At 39.5% G+C, this 22322-nt stretch overlaps 1 protein-coding gene across 5 annotated transcripts in view; it reads left to right on the forward strand.

The window, feature by feature from the left end:
- nvy (nervy) overlaps positions 1–22322 on the forward strand; it is a 322382-nt gene that overhangs the window by 93394 nt on the left and 206666 nt on the right. For 4 of the 5 annotated variants that reach the window (XR_010517434.1, XM_065217533.1, XM_065217536.1 and 1 more), the window contains exon 2: positions 19727–19775. The exons of the other annotated variant lie outside the window; for it this stretch is intronic. The gene's annotated coding sequence lies outside the window, so the exon portion shown is untranslated. The remainder of the gene's footprint in view (positions 1–19726; positions 19776–22322) is intronic. 5 annotated transcript variants of the gene reach the window in all.

The following is a 22322-nucleotide window of genomic DNA, read 5'->3' on the forward strand; positions in this document are numbered from 1 at the left end:
ACTCCAGTCGAATACGACAGTACTTTGAAGTTACTCATCCGCGTTACTCAAGCTGCATGTTTCCAGCAGGAACTGCGCCACCTGCGGCACAATGATCAAGAATGGATGGCCCTGCGAAAGGCTAACTTCAAATCACCATTAAAAGACCTTGATGTGTGGATCGATGACACCGGTCTTCTCCGATTGAATGGACGGCTAGCAAACTCACCTGAATTCTTCGACAGCCGCCTCCCGATCATACTACCAGCCGACCATCACCTTTCAATATTGATTGCCAACTCCGTTCACCATCAAACACTGCATGCAGGACCCACACAGCTCCTGACAACAATCCGTCAGCGCTTCTGGCCAATACGCGGAAGAGATCTAGCTCGAAGGACAGTCCACCATTGCGTGACTTGTTTTCGTTATCATCCCCCAGCAAGCAACCAGTTCATGGCTCCACTACCATCAAGCCGTGTCACTGCAGCGAAAGTATTCGAGCATACGGGGCTGGATTACTATGGGCCGTTTTTCGTTCGACCATTTGCAGGTAGAGTCGCATCGGTAAAAGTCTGGGTCGCAGTGTACGTCTGTTCCGCCGTAAAAGCCGTAGTCCTCGACATCGTCGTCGGGTTGTCGGCGGAGTCGTGCGTCAATTCGTTGAGGCGCTTCGCGAGTCGTGTCGGGCGTGTTCGTACAATACACTGCGACAACAGCACTACGTTCTTCGGAGCGCGTCGAGAAGTTATAGAGATGCTACTAGCTTTGGTTGATCAACTCAACGGCACTGCATGGACCACCGAATGTTTGGAGAAATCGAATTCCAGTTTATTCCACCACGTGCACCGCATTTCGGCGGCCTATGGGAGGCTGCAGTAAAGGCCTTCCAGTGGCATTTCTGGAAGATCATCGGAGCAGCTATACACCACTACGGCGATATGCGCACAGTTGTTTCCCAAGCTGAATGTATACTGAACTCCAGACCATTGACGCCTCTTTCTAACGACCCGCAGGATCTCTCCGTCCTGACACCCGACCATTTCTTGCTAAGAGAGTCCCCCTTTCATTTGCCGGAGGCAGACCTTTCTCAGGTGCCGGCCAATCGTCTCAACCATTTCCAGGCCACACAACGCTCCGTTAAAAATCTCTGGAAGCGTTGGTCCACGGAGCTAAGTGGAGGAAGTCCGCAACCGAGTTTCTCGTCGGGAATGGTCTTGGTGAAGAAAGATAACGTCCCTTCGATGCAATGGCCCCTTGGAAGAGCTGTGGCCATCTATCCCGGAAGTGACAACATCGTGCGCGTAGCGGATGTGTGCACGCAACTAGGTATTCGACGCCGTGCAACATTTGAACTATTCGTCCTCCCCCATCGAAGATCAGGATCCAACGAAGGCACACGATTGTGAAACCGTCACCACCAACTCTTCTTGAATGCTGCGCTTCAACGGGGCCGGTGATGTTGCGGCCCAGAACTTATAGTACTAACATTAAAGCACTAAATTAGCAAATTATACCATTCATTATACATACAAAATGAATTATAAATTAACTTAAAAATATCCACCACCCAGAACATCGCTTCTACACTTCTACATCTATATACATCCCAAATGGATTACCCTCCATCTCACACTGAAAACGACAAATAAATCAGTTACCTAAGAACTACAAAACAAGACAGACCAGTTTCTGTACACTCGTCCGAAAACTATCTCGGTTCGCGGCAGTCCGCCCAGTGATCGAAACCACAATTTCGCCGTTGTTCACTAGTTCGCCTTTGTCGCCGTGCCGGCCAGATTCCGGCATTCAAGCAAGAACAAAACCTGAGAGCTTAATTGACGACGACGATTTTGGGTGGCCGGAGCCGGAAAGCGACAGCGGTCAAGATAGTGGTGGACGCTTTGTACCAGTCGCGACTGTCGGATCTTCGGAATTCAAAGGCGCTAAGCGCAAAGCCATTCCAAGCGACGAACAGACGAATAACACCAACGGAAGATCAAAGCCATGAAGCAGCTGTACAAACCGCCGACGGTAGAGGAAATCAATCGGTTCAAGGAAACGGAATATTTCTACCACTCGAATCTGTTCCGACGCAGGTGGAAAAGATGCTAAGCGAGGTGAAGGTGAAATTCAAGGTGTTACATTATATTGAGCGTTGGTTGATCGATTTCCGGAAGTTTTTGAGGACGGTAAAATATGCGGATGTGGATTATGAAGGGGTTGATTTTCCGCTGGCATTTCCCGACGGGTCGCATGTTCTCGCCAAGGACAGCTTCGTTCAGCAACGGATTGTGCACCATATTGGATCAAGTCGTTTGGGAACATGAACAGAACTGAAAGTAGATTTACTGCTGGAGATTCTGGACAAGTGTTTCGGGACGGAAGATTACCACAACTTAATTACCTTAACTCACATGAAGAGGGCACATTTCCTGGGCCAGCTGGCGGGCGGAAGCATTGGACAAACAGTCTAAGTATTCTTTGGCCAGTGGGATGCGCTTTATGTCGCTAAAAGGAAACCGCTGGTACTCCGAAACCAGGTCGTTCATGTTGCTCTCGGCTTCGGTGAACTCCATGTCGTCCGTTCCCTCGCCGGTGTACCACTGTAAGAAAACCTTCCGGTGGAACATGGCCGTAAATTTTTCGACGATGCGTTTGAAAATTTTCTGAATCGGCGATGAAGGTGGACGACATTTTCAAACGTATGTATAGCTCTACGTTATGCGATGGAACGACGGAGAACGGGTTAATGATGCGATCCGGGTATTCTTCTCGAATCTTCAAGATCAGTAGCGTGCCCATGCCTGTGGAGAGGAAGGTATTTTTGCTACTGAATTCCGCCAACGTTACAAAAGATTTAAAAGTTACCTGAGCCAGTTCCACCACTGAGCGAGTGCGTAAGCTGAAAGACCTGCAGGCAAACGCAACCCTCGGATTCCTTACGGACAACATTCAGCACATAATCCACCAGTTCAGAAACCTTGGTGTAGTCACTGTAGTACACTGTAGCTTCTGTCACTGTCGTTTGACCCAGTCCCAATGAGTAGGGAGAAGAGTCCGTCGTCAATCCACGAAATGTTGATGATAGAGAGTTGGAAATTCCACTCTCCCCATCCAAATCGCTTCAATCCGGTGTGCTGATGGTCTCATTCCTATCGTTTGCATTTATTGTATCTATAATTGTATACAGGCAATACCATAATACAGTACCCGTTCCAATTTTGCAAGATAATTTTGATTTCTGAGCAATATAGATTTTTTTTAATAAATGCATATTTTATTATCAGCAAATCTACTCCGCAAATCGTTAGATTATCCGACAGCTGGGAGGTGACAAAAGTCACTCACTAGTGAGGCGACTCTCCGTGCAATTCAAATGAAGAGTCATCTCACACGAGGTGACCACTGTCACCCCACTAGCGGCAGAGAACCACACGATTCGCAGAATAGGCCCGCAGGTGACGTTCAATGCACCCCAATTCTACTGATAATCTTCCCATTGGTAATATTTCGTCGATAAAGGGCTGGTTCTTCTCTCCCACTCATTGGGGCATCCTGTTGTTGACACAGGCTTGCAAATGCTTATAACAGCTAAAATGCTACTTTTTGAAATTATCAAACTATGGGATATAATAATAATAATAATAATTTTTATATTCAAGATGCAAGAAGAGGAGGTAAAGTCTGTGTATGACACATGCAACCTGTCAATTTTGCTTTCAGAGGGTTATAATTAGCGATTTTAGTTGTAATGAGCAATCGCGAAGAGTGAGCGCTCATTGTTATAGCTAATCGCTAATTGTGTCACTCTTTATGCGAAATTAACAGGTTTTATATGCAATACACAAAGTTTTTCTCCTCTTCCTAAAAAACCATCGTTATAATATTTCATAGTTTCATAATTCTGGATGATAAAATTTTAGCTGTAATAAGCAATTGCAAGCTTGATCGTAACTAAAGAGAGTCAGGTAATACTGCTCAACAAACAATTTGACTTTGACTATATCTTTAGTATTACTTCTGCGTGAAGTCAACGATTTACATAGTTGAAGATGCTAATTTAAAATAACAGACTAAAGTGGTAGTTTTTATACGATAGATGAGGAGATGAAAGTATAGAATTGATAGTTCCGTTAGAGTACGGCAGTGTGAAAATTGCATATAGAGAGTAGCAAGCGAGCAAGGACAACTTTAGGAAGGTACAAATTGCGTTTATCATCTCTCTTTACCAAACTCCCCCGTTGGAGAGGGATGGTGAGGGGTATTCCCCCCGCCACCACTAACAAAAAGAGATGATCACCGACACGCTGAAGTACCGACGATGTGTTTGAAACAGTTCTATCGATTTTTACCGTACTTAAGTTGTTATCTGAAGGAAGGCATCCAGTCGTAGGTTTGCAAATTGCAGCTATTGTTATCTCTACCACGGTATGTGCTCCTTTCATCGTAGACTTGATGATCTCGATGGACACGGGTAGGGTCGGTGCTGCTACTGTACCTTCCAACCAATGACAGTAATTGATGGTATGCTCCCATCCAGAGTTATGTACTTTGACTATATGTTTAGTATTACTTCTGCGTTAAGTCAACGATTTACATAGTTGAAAATGCTAATTTCAAATAACAGACTAAAGTGGTAATTTTTATACGATAGATGAGGACTCACCGTACTCTAACAGAACTATCAATTCTACATTTTCATCTCCCAGGGTGGCCAGCAAACCGGGAATGACCGGGAATTTGAAAAGTAACCGGGAAAACCGGGAAAAACCCGAGAAATCTGCAAGAAAACCGGGAAAAATTAACTAACCACACAATAGGAACAAATGTTTACACCAGAATTTCAGAATAAACCATTAAAACAGAGTGATCCTTTGCCAAATGAATGTCGTGCTCTATTTGGAGCATAATTTTCTTCAGTTTGCCGTCTTATTATTTTTAGAATTCAATCACTCAGCAATATTGCAAATTGATTTTTGTCGTTTCAATTTCAGATGTAATGTGCATGGTCCTTAAAAGAAATATTTGAAGATGCTGGACTTTGGAAACAAATATTTTTAAAAACAGAAGTTGAATTATTATTTTCTCGGGTTTTAATTATTCGTTGTTCAAAATTCTCATTATATGAATTCCAAAATTTACTTGGAATTCTGCTCTGAATTATCATGGAATTCTTCTGAAATAAACCAGAAAACACTCCGCGTAATAATTACCGTTGAATTATTTTTGGAATTTCCTTGGACCCCCTTCTAAGAAATTAGAATTCCCTTGAACCTATTCGGAGACTTTGATTCCTTTGAAAATATTTTCAAAATGTCTGGCTCTTTTAACAGAAATTTAATTTTTGAAGAATTTCTTACTAATTATCAGCAATTTATTTGCAATCAATGTTGATGGAATTCTGTGACGAATCTTTCGCACTAGGGTTGAAATTGTTGCCAGAACACTCTTATAGAGCTCTGTTTCTTGTTGAATTCTGTTCATAATTCTCTTTGAATTCTTCTTAAAATTCATCTGTTATTTTCCTCATGATCCCCATTCAAATCTCCTCAGAATATAGTTAAAGTTTTTTCACAACTCCTTTGAAATCTTCTTAAATTACATAAGAATTCAATTAAGAACTTGCATTCTTTTGCACAGAAGTCCGTCCAAATTCATCGAACTATTTCTAAGGAATTCATGTCAGAATAATTCTGGAATTCTGCTCAGAACTTCTCCTTCGAAAATTATGAAGGAATCCTCCTCAATATTTGTTTGACATCAATACTTTGAATACTTTTAAATTTTACTAAAAATTCCAGGATGTGTCCGCAAGATTCTATAGATTGTTCTGTAATTTGTTATAACCCTTTAAATGCCTCCACGACTCATAAGTATGATTTTTTTTTTCACATCTGTGATTTTTTTAAATATCGTACATATTAATTATTTTTTAAATAAATTATTTTATTATTAATTATTAATTATTTTATTATTAACATCACGAAGATTGTTATTAATCACAAATTTTGAAAAAAAGTTCTTGTTTCAGATTCTACACAAATTTCAAAGCCCCAGTATCTTGGGAATCTTCTTCAATCACATTTGTTTAGTCGTTCAATAAATTGATTTCAGTCAATAACCTTTCAGTAATATTCTTCAAGTATTGGTCTATTGAACGTTGATATTAAATTTAATGAACCATGTTTAGTTTCACGTTGAGCGAGTTCCAACATCAGTAGGATTTACATTTTTTTTTTTTCGTGTTCAACTTTGTTCATCAGCGTGTGAGTACTGAAAGGTTAATATTTATGTTAGTATAGATAACGAAGTGAAGACACATTTTCTTTATTCGATATCCCAGTCAATTTCCTCAAATTCTCATTTATATCAAGTTCATTTTTTTTTTGTGAAACATTTTTTTTTTAAATTAAATCTCTTATTTTTCACAATTCTGTCTTATAACCTATTCATCCAGGTAGCATTTGGCCTAGTGACCTCAACCTCTGTTACTCAATCAATTCTAGGGATTTGAATTCATAAGATATATCGAGCATAAATAGTGATAGAAATTGATTTTTCAAATTATCTCTAAAGATCAATGATTTGTTCATTAAGTGACTTATAGAGTTGAATTTATACTTTCATCTTTAACTAATACTTTCTGTAATTTTGCTTTTATTTTCCCCACTAATTACCTTCGTCAATTAACAGTTGGCCACGTTTTTTAAAATGTGTACCATTTAGTTTTTTGTTGAATATTTACAACCGGGAAATTTTTAAGATTTGAACCGGGAAAACCGGGAAAAAACCGGGAATTTCAAAATGAAAATTCACTGGCCACCCTGCTCCTCATCTATCGTATAAAAATTACCACTTTAGTCTGTTATTTAAAATAAGCATCTTCAACTAAACAATTTGAGTTGATCAACAGCTGAATAAGCTATTTTTTAGCTGAAAAAGCTTGTTTTTGCCTGAATAAGCTCTTATTCAACATTAAATGTTTGTTGGGTGTATCCACCCCTTATTTTTTTGAACATGCTGGAATTTCCAAAACTCTGTGGACTTCAAGAACTTTTGAAAATGTGAGACCTTCACAAGCCTTCACAATCTTCATAATTCGGTGATCTTGGATTGCAGATTTGGGGGTTCGAGAGCACCAGGAGTACCGACAGTTCTGTTTTTTGTTAGAAGAACTAGGGGATTAGGAGCTGCGGGAATTCTTAGGCATTACATCTAAGAATACTTGAAGAGTTCTGGTTGCGCTGGAATTGGAGTTTTCAGTGTCATGGAAGAGTGGGAAGTAGAGGGGGTGAGGATGGTTATTATTGGTCCACCTCTTCGGTTTCCAGTACAAATGGTATGAACTTATTAAAGAATGAAATTTTTTTCAATTTCCTAAAATATTTGAATGGTTAACATAAATAAAATAAAAGTAATATTAACAACGGATGTTCATATAAAAATAAAACAACAAAATTTGTAACTTTCCGTTACAATAAAGGATATGGTTGAATTCAATCTTTTGAATAGTAAAACTTAATCGCAGCAAAATAAACAAATTTCAAATTTCACACCAACTCTACCAGATTCCAATGAAACTTTGTCGGAGTAAAGACTTCGTCTACTGAAGCTACATTGCGTACTTATTTTCCTTGAATAAAAATATAACTAGACTACCATATGAACAGGGCAAATCTTTTTTTCAACTTATTTACATAAAAGTATAACTCAAACATGATACGACCTTCAAAAAGTATGTCCAAGAGTGATTTGTAAAGAATTATGTAAGCTGTCATCACATAATTAAAAATATAAATTGCTATAAGAGTTTTATGTGGAATGAAAGGAAAAATTTCGAATCGATCTACATATGAAAAACGTAAAATTTACGTGAAAACTAGATAGAAAAAAACTTTGTATGTTTTCATAAAACATCTAAGTGAACATTTTTCTGAGTGTAGGGATCTCTTCAGCTCAATCGCATTTGGTTTTATGCTTAATTTAAATGTATATCGCACAACCGGGAAAATTTCCGAAATTCCGGAAAATTGGTTCACCAACCACAACACACCAAGGCAAACTAACTACACCATCTGATCTTTCTTTCTGAATGAGTCCTTATCCGCGAGAAATGAACGTTTAAAGTGATTATTTACATTTGACACATCGGAACTTTTCACATGTTGTTCCAAAATTTTACATCAATTTCCTGTAATTTGTGTTACTCAAATATTATACTATAACACAATATATTTGTCATGAATGATCATTGATCACCCTCCTCCATTTGGCGATATTATATGCAACCAACAGCTAGCGAAAGGTGCCATCACACCTGTTTACATAATTCACCGCATTTTCCGTGATGCAAGCCGTCAGTTATTTCCTTGCCATCCGCTCAATTACGTTGAATTATACTAATTATTGACACAGATGCCGCACCAGATTCCGCAAGCAATGTACATAGTATGGTTACCTGGCATCATCTGTTTACACAATTGCCCGAACACAGTAGGAACAAATTCCTTGCGTGTACTTTCTCTGGAAAAAATTGACCTGTCAAACTAGCAGACGCTCCTTTTCGGCAAATAGCGCAAACCGCCAAAGCCGGGCCATATTCGTTCGGACGCGGTGTCGATTAAAATCACCTTTTGGCAGTGCATAAATTACGTCTCAGGCATGAAACAACTACAGAAACTTTGGGCAGCATTACGCCACCTTTGCTCCGAACGAATCCAGACTCCGGCACCGTGACCGAATGTTAACCAGACGCATTTCCTGGCCGACGACGACCAGACGGGATCGAACCGAGTGACTGACTACCAACTGCAAACTGACGGACGCCTGTCGGTTAGGAATTGGTACTCTCTCGCGTAGGCCTACAAGTTCTCTGCGGAATGCTTCTCCGGTAGTCATTGGGTTAGTGTTGTTTACCTACCAACTGGCGTGGTAGCAAACAGCGTAAAAACCGTCGGTGATAAATCATTTCGATTTCCTCGATTTTCGCTTGCTGTGCGCGGGATGCCACACGTGTGAGTGAGCCGTTGCTGCTTTCGGGGGAGGAATTTGGCTGACCACCGGTCCGGAGTCGACCTCAAATATTTGACCCCTGCCTGCTACACGCAAGACAGAAGTATCCATCAATCCGGATTGTGGCGCGCTTGGTCGGTTTCGGTGGGGTGGAGCTGGGTCTAATTGATTTACCACCTATACGGCTCAGTCGGAACGGACGTGCTGTAACGCTTCCAGATGCTACGTGTCACGTACGTAGGTGTGCATAGGTAAGCGGAAGGTACAAAAAACTCTTAATCACTGCCATTCTTTTGGCTCATTCACAACACAGCTTGATATCCACTTCGAAAAAAAAAATCGCTCTTAACCACTCAAAAGTAATTCCTGGATGCATGTTTTCTCTCACCTTTACTTCACCGCGACCTCAGAAAAACAAACCCTCGCCCGAACTCAACTCCACTTCGCTTCGCTTCGCTTCGCTTCGCAGATAGTGACTCGCGGACGTACCTGAAAATAGATTGAAGAGAAACACCCTGTTAATGATCCGTGGTCGTCGTCATCATCGACTACTTTCTTCTCTGGCGTGCAATCACTAAATATTTTGAAAGCAGGAGGCTTTCCATCAGCTATGGAAAACTGACCCCCTTTATCCCCCAGGGCATACACATGCACGGAACGAAGGTCGGCGTGCCATACGGCACGGATCCAACCGACAACGCGTGTTTGTCACTTAGTACATCTTACGCGGCCAGTGATCGGAACCAACTGGTGGAGTCTATCCACTAATGAGATTGCTTCGGTTCGGATCGCTGCCGGCCGGGGATGCCGGATCACGTCATGTGCCGTTTGCTTTTCTTTCCTTGGCACACGAGGAATTTCAGATTCGGAAAGAGCTCTCAATTAGGGAATTGATGGTTTCCAGATCCGCTGTCCGGGATCCGTAACGGCGATGTTTCAAAGTTTCAATGGCGTGGATTGAGTTGTTGTCGGTCGATCTCTTCAAGCACTAGAACGTACCCTTGCAAATGGAATTTCTTATTTTGCAGTTGATAAAGCCCAATGCTACAGCTCATTCGTTCAAACAATTTATTGCCACATGCAACGATTCTCAAGCAGCTGCGGGAAAGCAAAAGAAAATAGGGGGAACATCAAAGGGATGAGATTTTCGATTCCGTTCGTTTGTGTAGGTACAATGTGGATTGTGTGCTGTAATTGGAGCGTTCGATTTTTTCTACCCTTTCCACCTTCGGAAAAGTGAAACGTGTGATAAATAAGAAGCCACAGCGGGAGAACGGAAACACTTGTCCTACGCCCGATTTATGTGTGCACCACCATTTTTCTCTACGCTCTACGTCGGTTGGAAGAACTCTGTCGAAGGTGAGACGATTTTTTGATTACTTTGCAATGCATAAAGGTGAACATTGATGCCTAAGATATAACAGTCAGGAATTGTATTTAACTACATTCTAATCATTGTATTCGGTGTAAATATTAAAAGTGCTTCAACAATATTCTTCAATCATCATCATTAGTATACACATACATTCACACACAAGTCATTCCAAAATTTAAAGCAAGTATTTCATGATTTTACATCGTATGAAGATTTCATCACTACTAAATAAACAATCCTTCCGGATCAAAACGCTGTCAATAGTTTCTTGTTACGACAACTAGAGGCGCAACAGTAATTAAAAAGAAGTGGCCAAATACTGACTGGAACCAAATATATTATATTAACAATATGATCCATTCATGCCTTTTCCAAACATTGCAATTACGACCCGAAACATATTGCTTCACCCACCATCTAGCGTTGAAAAAGGTCAGCAAGAATCATACAATTACATCGAGGGGCGAGAATATAGCACTTATTACAAAAATAAAATTCAAATTATTTCCATTAATTACATTTCGTATATTACATGAAAATTTGTCTGACGTGTCACTGTTGTCGTCAAATCAAATAATATGCGGAAATACATACATTTGAAATATTATGCAAATTTTCAATTGGTTTACCCCTTGGGAAGATAAATAAATACAGTGGTAGCCTTTTTGGCCACAAAGGCGCTTTCATCGCTAAAAATTCGGTTCGCCAGCTAAGCGAAAGAGTGGATCATATTGTTAATATAATATATTTGCTGGAACAGACTTTAAAACACCATTACTGCATTGACTTACTTGCGTTCTTCGTAGCATTCCACAATTTCACGTAATCGAATACACAAAATTAATTTAAACTGGAGGTCAAATCTCTTGGTGAACAAAATAAAACACCAAGAAAATCACTTCGACTCCTCTTCTTTGCTGGCGAACGTAAAAAAAATCATTGAGCAAGCGTTACCAGATGTATTACCTCTAGCAGTGAATATAAGTTTTTTTTAAACATGCAAATACAAAGTTTAAACCAATAACTTAGATGCGTGGATGTTTTTAATGGGGAATAAATATCAAAAACTGACTAAATTAAACTAAAAGGGCCTTTTTTGGAACTTAAACGTTCCAATTACAAAGGTAAAAAAAACATCGAATTAACTACAAAAAGGGGAGTTGGCAGCATTGCAGATTAAATAAAATTAATTTGATTCAAATCCAAATATCTCATTATATCTCCGAGTTATTTTGAGTAATTGTAGTCAATTTTATGTACATTTTGAATAACTGATGACGATGAGGTGAACTGGTGATCGCATTTAAAAGTTTTGAATACCGTGCGTGATTTTTTTTTTTTTTTTGATCTCTTGTTGCTTAAGCAATAGTGCTTGGTGTGGTCTTGCGTTTTTCTTTGTTGCCCCGTACAACCTCTATCACGCTGATATATTTTTCTGTTGCTGCGATGAGCAACTTCTTTGTGTGGTGTTAAAGAAGACAGTCCGAAAATACATGACCTTGATTATGCGTGGAGTGCGTTCTTTTGTACGTACGAGCTAGAAGAGCGTTATCAGTGATTGCGGTGGTTCAAGGAAAATTAAATAAAGCATTTCTGAAAACATGACGCTGCAAAGTCTCTAGGCCAATCGGGTGAGATCTTTCCATTTTATCTATTTATATTTTATTTTTTGTCACTGATTTATCAAATGCTCTATATTGACGAATAGAGTTGCCAAATCATTCACCCTCCCACTAACACAACTCTTTCCTTCCTGTGACACCTATGAAGGTAGTATGGGTTCCCTGCACCTTCTTAAGTAGATGTTGGATTAACTTTCCCTCCCTTCCCCTGCGATTGTAAGGATGTGGCCAGGTGTATAATGCGATGCTTCTATTGTAGATTTTATTTTCGTGTGGGGAAAATCACTAATCCCAAGTGATATTTTCTGCGTCAACACTCGATATTTTCTGCAAAACGTATTAGTTGACCATTATATAGCCACCCACGATTTGTACAATCGCATATGCTATGCTATGCTATGCTATGCTATGCTATTTTGAATAACTGATGACGCTGAAGTCCGGAAAAGTTGATGATCACAGTCAAGCAGACCAGTTTTGGTGAGATTATGCCATTTATATATATAAATTAGGAATTTTGGGAACATTGGGAGGCATTTGGTGAGATCTTTCAATTATACTATATTATAAAAACCATTCATTACATAACATATGATTGTTACATTCACTCTTACATAGCTCGGAGCGTTTGGTACGGTATGTCCACGCATCCTTCTAACCTAATAATTTTCCAGGCTGCTTTCTCGTACTGGCTGCGTTTGTGTTAGATTAGATTTGGTAAATTCAGATTGCTGTCGATCTCGATGGAACCTTGAAGACACCTTAGCGGGAGCTCTGCGATGCCATCTTTCGAACATGTCTTGAATCTGTTAACTTCCATGCTTCCATTTGAATAATGATTTATTGTTGAAATTTGTTATTGATTATGATTCAAGTTGAAAAGACAAAGAGGTTTTGTACCTACGGTTGAAGAGGTAGTAAAATTAATCAATGTTCGACCATTTTCCACAGAGATGGCGCTGTTCCGCTGGTAGGAAGTGATAAAAATCCCCATATAGAAATTGAGAGAAGTGGGAATAATTCGCTTTCGGTGCATATTCAGGTCAAAAAAGTAAACGACAACCTAAAGAAATTAATCAGGGACTTTGTTGTTAAGTTTTTTTTTTCCCGGAAATTATTGTTAAACAACCTACAATTAAATAAAAATGATTTTTCCCTATACAGTTATACCTGATTTACTACCAGCTCCCAGAGAGCACAAAAAATTCAAACCTCAAACCTACGCTTTAAGAAAATTTTCCATATGAATGAGTTGAAGTGACGCACAAATGAGTAAAAGTTAATCACAGTTTGGGGGCGACCTCGGCGTAGTGGTTAACATCCATACATCTCACGCCAAAGTCACGAGTTCAAATCTCACACCCGGACAAGTCACGAATGACCCAAGAGTGTTAAAGTGACTATAATAATAATAAAAAAAAAATAATCACAGTTAGTTTCGTTTTCAGTGTACAATGCAACGAACACCCCTGTTTATCACTCGACAGTCAAACGATGACTGTAGTCAAACTTGAATGAATGCAATTTCGTTTATTTAAATTTGATTATTGTAGTTACATTATTTGAACAGGATAATTGATTAGCCTCTAGGCTCTTCTGTAGATTGTGTGACGAACTAGTGTCATGTTTTGAACGCTTGGAGAATGGTGATTTATGAATGAAATTCTATTTTAATTACACCATTTCATTCAGATTGATTATAAGATTTGTTTGTTGAAATAAGACAGTTGTTTATCAATGATTAACTATTGAAAAATGATCAAAGTGTTAAGCCTCAATCAACCAAACGATATCACTCAATGGGGCTTATTACGGATGTCACCTCACGGTGAAAACTTGTCACTTGTCGTGACGGTGAAGTGATTCCCATTTGATTTGTACGGTAATCACGGCTCTTATTCTGAGTATCACTGCCTTATCACCTTGTAGTGATACCCGTAATAAGGCCCAATATCATTATTTCTCTTTGCTTTTTCTATTCATCCACCTACATCAGCAAAATACAGGAAAAGGAGAGGCATAGAATGCTAATCTGCAACGTTGAATGATTGTGCGGCTTTGGTTTGTGTCATAAGGGATCAACTTTATGATGGCTGTGTTAGGGGTGAGCACCTTGCGGTCGAAAAAAATGTATGGGAAATGTGAATATTTCCATATTTCTTCATTCTTAACTGATTAAATATTTAACAATTACAATGTGTTACATACCACACAAATATTATAACACCGGTGAATGGATCGGCATAGCGGCGCCGGTGGTGTAGTGGTAAGCGTGATTACCTCTCACCCCAGCAGGGCCGGGTTCAATCCCAGTTGGCGCCGCCAGGATGTTCTGAGACATAACATCTCTGATCACGCCTTCCTTCGGAAGGGAAGTATAGCCGTTGGTCCCCGGTTCATAAGTTCATGGGTCCATAGGTAGGGTCCAGGTGTGGGAGCTGCCTTCCTAGCATTGGTAGCATTGGTGCTCAGCACAGAAAACAAGATCGACGGAAAACAAATCAAGGGAAAAAAAATGGATTGACACACAAATCATCAAAATCCATTGATTATTGGCCAAGTTATTAGCATTTAAAGACTGACCAATTTTCGTTGCATTTCCTTGAAATGGCACCCTTCCCGAAAGACGTAGTCCTACGTCAAAAAATAGAACATCCAAACTCCAAAGAACTGCACATGTTTAAAAAATTGAAAAATCTACTAAAATTATTTATATCTGTTTTTTTCTTTAAAATTTGATGACCAGCTGCATTTGCAGTCCTAAAAGCTCAAATATAACTAGAACATCAAAACTCCAAAGAACTGTTGATTTTTAAAGGGGTGTTTGGCTAAAAATCATGCCAATTACATAACTAAAAAGAACTACTAACGGTCAAAAGAATAATGAATCCATCGAAAATATAAAATTCATATTTTATACAATATCCAATTTTGAAAAATTCCTCATCTTCATAAACAGAAATCCAAAAGTTTGGAAAATCAAAAGAAATAAAAAGACCCGGATTCAGATACAGCAAAAAATCACATAGAAGCCCTTATTTGCACTATCTATTCAGGGACAGAAGGAAAAGTAGAGCCACCCCAGCCAATTGAATCACAATACCGATTCCACGTACTAAACTTCCACTACCATCATGATCATTGCTTTTTCTTCCCTTCTTAACTCCTGACTTCTGAAGCCATCCTGCATCTTCAAAATTCTCTTGTCCCAACAGTATAGCTTTACTCTCACTCCCAATGTTATTCTATAACTTCGATACCGGACTTCATAAACCCTTCACAACTAACAAATCCTTCTTAGCGGAGCCGGTGGTGTAGTGGTAAGCGTGATTACCTCTCACCCCAGCAGGCCCGGGTTCAATCCCAGTTGGCGCCGCCGGGATGTTCCGAGACATAACATTTTGGATCACGCCTTCCTTCGGAAGGGAAGTTAAACCGTTGGTCCCCGGTTCATAAGTTGATGGGTCGATAGGTAGGGTCCAGGTGTGGGAGCTGCTTTCCTAGCGTCGGTAGCATTGGTGCTCAGCACGGAAAACAAGATCGACGGAAAACAAATCAAAGGAAAAAAAAATCCTTTCACCCCCTTCTCCTCCACCAACCGTTGTCGAAGGAACAGCAACACCTTACCTCTCCTTAACCAAACAAAGAAAAACGCTACTCAATGTTCCACTAAACAAACAAACGACCCAATCAACGCCACAGAAACACTAAATCACCCGAACAACTGTATTAAAACCACTACTGATGACGTTTTCCAATACCGAAAAATCACTTACGCAAAAAAAAACAACCCGAAAAATCGTGACAGTTCCTTAAAATGACTGCGGGCAGAGCCTACTCAGCCTACATGACGAAAACAGCGAACTTGGAACTTACCATTTGTCTAGTATATAACTAAAGAGCCTGAATTTATAAAGAGACGACATGTCAAAATTGGAACAATCGATTGTCTTCTTTCTTCTTTCCTTTATTTAACGTCGGTCTTTGTTCCGTAATCTAGTGTCAATCACCGACGGACATCGATTGCCATCCATTGACGGCAATCGAATGTGCAGGAAGGCAGCTTCCAGCAGTAGGATATCGCACCTATTCAACACACATACGGGGACGGGACCAACGGCTTTACTTTCCTTCCGAAGAAAGACGTGACCAGAGATTATTATGCCTCAGAAAAATCCCACCGACCTCGACTGGGATTGAACCCAGACCCATTGGGGTGAGAAAGCAGTCACGCTTACCACTACACCACCGGCGCCAGCCAATCGATTGTCTGTCAAAGTCATAGGAAAAGTCATTCCAATCGAGCAGAAGACCTGTCAAATAGATAAGATGTCGCCTCTTTATAAATTCAGGCTCTTTAGATATAACTAATCCTCTGACAAGAAGGAGGGTTGCTGAAGCCACCACCATTGGTGGTGTCAGCACTGTAGCCTACAGTTTTTATGCTATGTTTATATATGCATTGACAACACGTATGCGTTAAAAAATCTTGTGTCAATAATCATTAATGAAACTTGAATTTTTCATGATTAGCTTGTCTGATTTAAAAATTATATTAAAAATATTTAATTCCTTCAGGTAGGGGAAACGCTCCTATAGTTGCGGTACGTTAGAAACGTTAGGTTCCTATAGTTGTGCATGGAGACTCAATACACAACTATAGAAACCTAACGCTTCTAACGTACCGCAACTATAGGAGCGTTTACCCTAAGCGCTTGTTGAACCTCGTGTTGAACATTTATCACGATTATTTTGCCGCGCAACCAACCAAACATCTATGTGGACGGAGCATAATTTCTCAATTTTTGCATCAGCTGTCTTAGATTGGCAGATAATCAAGCCAAAGAACCAACAACTTTGGCTTCAAGCTAAATGTTGGTGGATGACGTTTCTGCCACCGGAGTGGATATAACACCTTTGCTTGGCACCTCCACTGGATCTTCATGTCCACCATCTGTAACTGTCTGATTACCTGTGGTGTGATACTTCTTTCAACGAAAAATAATTTTCTTGCATTGTCATGGTCATCTGGTCTAAAAGTAGCTGGTCCACCGAGCACTCGCAATGAGCGGTGCGTGCAGATTAGTATGAGATGGTATTATATACAAAGTGCGAAAAGAGAATGAAAGAAATACGAAAGGGATTAGTTTCAAGAAGTGACAGTTTCATCGGATCCCCCAACCAGGCATGGAAAATCATTTGCATTCATTTCGTGCATTCATTTACATTCATTCGCCTCTAACTTTTTTCATCAACAGTATTACGCAAAATTATGTATAGAGCTTTTGTAGGTTATGTTATTAGCTACAGCTTTTGTTAACAAGTCAAATCCGTATCTCTGATGCATGACGAACCAGAGCAAACAGAAGCCACTACTGTTTTTCAGTGAATGTATTTTACATTCACTGAAAAACAGCAACAAGTTCTACCCGCTCTAGTTCGTGATGCATAAGAGATACAGATTTGAGTTATGAGCAAAAGTTGTAGCTGATAACAAAACCTACAAAAGCTTTTTAAATCTTTTTGCGAAATGCTGTTGATGAAATAAGTTAGAGGCAAATGAATGTAAATGAATGTATGAAATGAATGTAAATGATTTTCCATGCCTGCCCCCAACTAACCATACTCAAACATAGTAAGTATATACAAGCTATATTGCGACATAAGGTTACTTGGCCGTCAGAATGGTTCATGGGTTGCGAAGTGAAGTATTTTTGAAAGTGATGCGTTATATGCCAAATTCGATCGGATACAATACTGAATAGTTATACACTGATTGAACGATGTAGCTCATTTTCGCTGAAATCGAATTCGAAACTGTAAAATGCGTTTATGGAAATTGTCCTGATTTGGAACAATTGTTGTCCTAATTTCAGAATTTCACCCGAAAAAAAAAACACTATTAACTCCTATCCATGGCACGCGCCACACGAGAAGTGTTACTGGATTAGAGGTAGAACACATTCACCAGAACAGGCCCCTTCTCTTGAGAGCGCCCGAGTGCGTTGCGTCTATCAATGGACGAAAACCAGAACAGCTGACGAAAAATCAGCCAGATAATATGCCGGGAAGAAAAAAGCCGCCCTCATCGGTCTCTACTTCTTCGCTCTGATATCTCTCTCTATCTCTCTCTGTCTCTCGCATTCACTGGAAGATTTAATTGATTTTAAATTGTTTGCTTCTGGAATCCTGCAGTCTTCACTTGGTCTCATACGAGTGTGCGATCCGCAGCACTCTACTGGCCAACAAATCGACCCCGTCGTCATCGTCGTCGTCGTCGCCGTCGTCCGCCGGTCGACGTGATCCAGTCTTTCAGGTTCCGTCTGACCAACAACGGCGCGTCGCTCATTCCGCCGCCGAGAAAAGTGACTTAATGGTTGTTTACTCAAGTGATAGTGTTACTGAACGTACTCCCCTCCAGAATTACTACACATATATGTACTTGCATTGCGAAGCCGCGAAAAAAGTAAATATTGGCAATCCTCAAACAGTCCATCCCTCGGCTTCTACTAGGGTGTTATCCAGCTTCACTGTATCAGAAACGCACTTTATCATTCCTCGAGAGCGCGATGGCGGCAAGCCACTAGACGTCTCACCAAAACGAGGGCTGGTATACGCTGTTGGGCCGGTCGGGGGAGGTGCTTCTGGAGTTTCTCAACTGTTGAACTCAATTAAAATGTTTAGTAAACTTTGTATTTTTTTCGGGAGGATCCGGGAGGTACAGCACCAACGGTGGGAATCGATGGAATCCGTTTCCAGTCTCAGTGCGGCCGCCGAAGGGGCAGAAAAATACCGACAATGGCACTTTGCGGCCGGTTCGACATGGGGCCTTCTGGATTGTGTTTTTTTTTTGCGGCTCTTGAGGGGGGAAGGGTTGGGAAAATTTTTCGGGATAAACTTTTCGGGGCGAAATGTGTAAGATTAATTGACTCTCGGTGGTATGTTGAGGGTTTTGCGTACGCTGTGTGGGTTAGCGAGGGACGTGTAATGGAGGAGCCGGAGGGGAAAAAAAAGGGTATACATCTTTGGGTCCAGCAGACTGTCCTTGTGTGGATTCTGCCAGCTGACGGATAGATAAGGTTCGTTTTCGCATGTGTGCCAGCGCTTAAATGTGTTTGCTTAGGATGAAATTAATCGCGGAATGGGGAGGACTGAATCAATACAATTTTCTCTGTTGTCATTGCGTTCGGAATGAGGTTGTATGAACTCATTTTTGCTACAGAATTCATATCGTGTGTGGCATTGGGAGAATATTGATACGGTAGTTCAATGTGTATCGTAAAAAGCTTGTTCGGTTGAATTTTGTGTATACTTCAGTAGGTATTTCTAAATTGGAAATAAATTTATTCCACAAATATCTGGATCAGTTCATTTCCTTGTTGATTTGTAAACGTCAAAAAGTAGCAAGAAACATTTGTGGATAGAGATTCTTAAGTATTTTTAGGCGAGCACCAAACTCTGCTTCTGTTAATATTTTTGTTAGTCTAAACTCGCTGCGAAAATGTGATTTTTTTTCACTTCTTTCACACACTTTCGAAAATTGCTCAATGAATTTTAATGGTTCAATGATACAATACTACAAATTTAATCAACCGGATACGCTTCAGTTCATGTATACTGTGCATTAAAAATTAATCAATGATAAATCTGGAACTGAAACTTTTCCAAGCTTGATGAATAACATTTGAATTTTATAACATAATTCTGATGTATGTTTTTATTTCTGTGATTTCAGGTACAGTCATCAATTAAAGAAAGTGTCTTAGCTGCTTCATCATCCCTGCGTAAGTGGTTTTCACATATCTTTCTATTTTAATCAGGGAATCTAAAATGTCTTTGATATGCGACCTACGAGCCAAATAATGAATCGATTTGTGGATTTGAAGAAAAACTTCAAATCCCCTCATCCATTGATGTATGAGTTCGGTAAAGGAGTGTGCGTTTGACTAGTACTGTTGCATTACTGGCTCTTCGCTCAATTTCAGCTTCTATTCAATTTTCACACTGCCGTACTCTAGCGAAACTTATCAACCTATCCTCTTTAGAACATTCTCTAATTAATAAATTATCACACTAAAGCTTCATGCTAATATTAGTATAGCATTTCCAACCAATTCTGAAAAGAACTTTACCAAAGGGAATTTTTGTTTACATTGGGCAGGTTTTGGCAGAAGCGTCTCAGAATTTTATTTTTTTTTCCACAGGTTTATATGAACAAAACAAAAATTAAAAAAATCGGGTTGATTAATTTTCCCACCGAAAATCACGTACTTTGAAAATTAATAACTCCTTAACTAAGCATCGTAGATAGAACGTTGTTAAGTAAAATGATAAGAAAGTTGTCCCATGTCCAGCAAAGTTATAGCTGATTAAATTTCAAGCAACTTTGTTAATACGAGTTTAAAAAATAACATGCCTCTATTTTTTCATATTATTGAGAATAGCATACGCCCTTGCAAATAACGTAATTTTTTTTTGTTTGCCCCAACCAGAGATATTAAGGTGAAAGTGGATCGGTTCAGAATGACTCACTTCATCGATTTTTTACAAAATAACGCAGCGCTCAATTGCCTTCTAAAAATGTAAAATTTATTTCAGGACACCTTTGATCCAGAAAATAGCTCTAAATCGGTCAATTCATGAGATACAAAAAAGTTTTTTTTTTAACAAAGTTGCTTGAAATTAGCACAGCTATATCTTTGCCTAAAAATGAAAACATTAATTCCATCACACGAAAAAGTTAAATTTTTGATTTCAATGATAATAAGAACCACCCTAGAATTCATTGTCATAACAATGATGGCCTAGCTATAAGGAACAACTTTGTAGATTACACTTTTTGTCTAAAATTTCAATTTCAGGCTCAAAACTTATCCTTTAAGCTAAATCTGCATTCGTAATTTTTTTTGATAATAACTTTATTTGTACAGGCTCAATCGAATAAACTTTACAGAGCCGAGTTATCCTTTCCGTTATACATTATTACTGTCTTATATTTAAAGTTAAAGGAACGGTAACGAGTACTCGCGGTTGTCTCGAGGTTAGTGAAGATTTACAATTTTTTGGATGGGAAAAGGGGTGAAGGAGGTTTGAAATGTGGTTTACGATACAACTATTTAATTAATCCTAAGCATGAAATTATTTCTATTCATCTTGAAAACAAACATTGAAAAAAAAAAAACCCACACGTACAAAATACAAACTAAACACAAGGTTAATCAAACTTACAATCTAAGGTTAATATTCTTAAAGTTAACATATATAAGTTTCAACGAATAGTGATTGGACATGAGGCGAGACATCATACGAATGAAGTCTCGACCCAAGTCCAACCCCTTGAACCAAGGACTCTTCGACACCTTAGGGATAATTGAATGTAGCCATCGTCCCAAGCTCCCTTCACTCCATTGAGTTTGCCAGCTAACGAGCGACTGCTGACGATAAATAGAGAAAAATTCACTATAGGCGATCTGTCGATCATAAATGTCGCCTTCCATAGCGCCCACCTTCGCAAGTGAATCCGCCTTCTCATTGCCCAAAATTGAGCAAAGCGAAGGGACCCACGCGAAGGTGATGATGAAAGAGCGCACGGATAAAGCACTAAGCAGCTCTCGTATTTTCAAGAGGAAATACGAGAAGTGCTTTACCGGCTTAATGGAACGGATAGCCTCAACATAACTGAGACTATCCGTAAAAATAAAGTAGTGGTCTGGAAGAAGTGATGCAATAGCTTCCAAAGTGTAGTGAGAAATCTGCATTCTGGACCACTGTGCATTGTCAAGGTAATGACATTTTGACTAATGTATTTTTTGCAAGCCTGAATACTTCTTATGTTTCACTGGTGAACATTTCAGAGTGGTGTCTTACTGGTTTTGAGAAATGATGAAGAAAAGAATGGCCCGGAAAACTTTGGTTCAACTTCTCTGATTTTTTCGAAATTCTCTTTGAAAACCCATAACTCATGAAACAAGTTGGATCTAATTTAATCCTGTACAATTATTAGGTAAGATAACGCCCAATCATTTTTCTTGTCCATATTGATATTTGCAACATCTGAGATATGACACAAACATCATAATGGCCAGGTCTACTGCGTTGTATTTGCCGCAAAAATGATTCTTGGAAATGATTCGACAAAGCCTCTCAATTTAAGATGGTCGGAAAATCTCACGCTAGCGAATCAATCTATGAAAAATCTTGTTTCATCTTTTGCATCTATTTCCATCTAATTGCATCGCTCTACACCTTTTTGCAGGAAATCTTCAAAATCTTCATCAATCTTCTTTCTAGCCACTAAGCGTGCGATCATCTCACAATAGCAAAGAAAATGT

The sequence above is a fragment of the Ochlerotatus camptorhynchus genome, unplaced genomic scaffold (genome assembly GCF_037179485.1).
Source record: "Ochlerotatus camptorhynchus isolate MF236.1 unplaced genomic scaffold, CSIRO-AGI_Acam_v1.1 ptg000077l, whole genome shotgun sequence".
In the NCBI taxonomy this organism is placed as follows: Eukaryota; Metazoa; Arthropoda; class Insecta; order Diptera; family Culicidae; genus Ochlerotatus; species Ochlerotatus camptorhynchus.